The 983-nt window shown below is 35.1% G+C and overlaps 1 long non-coding RNA gene across 1 annotated transcript; it reads left to right on the forward strand.

Moving 5' to 3' along the window:
- Positions 1-430: 430 nt before the first annotated feature.
- Positions 431-982, forward strand: LOC109828715. The gene is made up of 3 exons (XR_002243805.1): positions 431-444; positions 551-824; positions 927-982. It is a non-coding gene; the product is annotated as an uncharacterized LOC109828715 (long non-coding RNA).
- The last annotated feature ends 1 nt before the right edge of the window (position 983 follows it).

Consider the following 983-nt stretch of genomic DNA (forward strand, 5'->3'; position numbering starts at 1 on the left):
CGGAGCAGTTATCAACTTTGCATAAATATAATTGGTGCCATGCGGTGTTCACTCTTCTTTGCAAAGAGACGAGTAAATCAAAGAAGTCTCTTAGTATGCGGGAATTAGGTCAGCGTTCAAATGCCGGGTACATGGGCGGTTTTTCCTCCGTTTTACTGGTGAGTTACATGAATATTAATTTGTATATCTTTTCATTTTGATAATGATTATTGTTTATGCACATGCTAATGTGTAGTTTCTTTTTTGTAGGTTTGGTTTTATGAAAAAGTAGGGGAATTAGAGTACACTTCAGATATTGAAAGGTTACCGCCGCTCTTTTGTGTGAAGAGTACTGGAAAGTGGAGGAGGACTACTATGAACAAATTATATAGAGTCCCGAAGTTGGTTACGGATAATGGCCAAGATAATACTCCTCTTATTCATACATCATCGCCAATAGTATTTGTACATATCGTTGCTCTAATAGTTCATTATTTTATGTCCCTTTTGTTAGTATCTATGTTTGCAACTATAGTATACGTACTAATACTAGCTTTTTTTGGTCAAATAGGAATCAAGGAAAGCTGAATTAATTTTCTTAATTGCGGAGAAGACGTACGAGTTGAATGAGCTCACTACAGAATTACGAGAATTAGAAGAGCGTGGTGCTAGATGCCAAAAAAAACCAAGGAGAAAGAGGATGACGGAAATGTAACTGAAGAAAAAAAAATCAAAGAGGATATGGAAGCTAAGGAATATGAGAATTTGGAAGGAACTGCGGAAGCCGATTTATGTGATGACTTTGTGATGAGCCCAAGAGACATGAGAATTTTAGAAGATGCTCGGTGAGTTTAGTTTTTTAAATTTTCTTGTAATTTTAATTTTTATATTTTCCATATAACTCTTGTGTAACTCTTTGTTAATTATATGCCTTATCGACTCTATAGAGATGTTTCTCAAAAAGATGAAGGTGGTAATGAGAATAACAGAGAAACGCCATCTAT

Source organism: Asparagus officinalis, unplaced genomic scaffold (assembly GCF_001876935.1).
Source record: "Asparagus officinalis unplaced genomic scaffold, Aspof.V1 AsparagusV1_Un4661, whole genome shotgun sequence".
In the NCBI taxonomy this organism is placed as follows: domain Eukaryota; kingdom Viridiplantae; phylum Streptophyta; class Magnoliopsida; order Asparagales; family Asparagaceae; genus Asparagus; species Asparagus officinalis.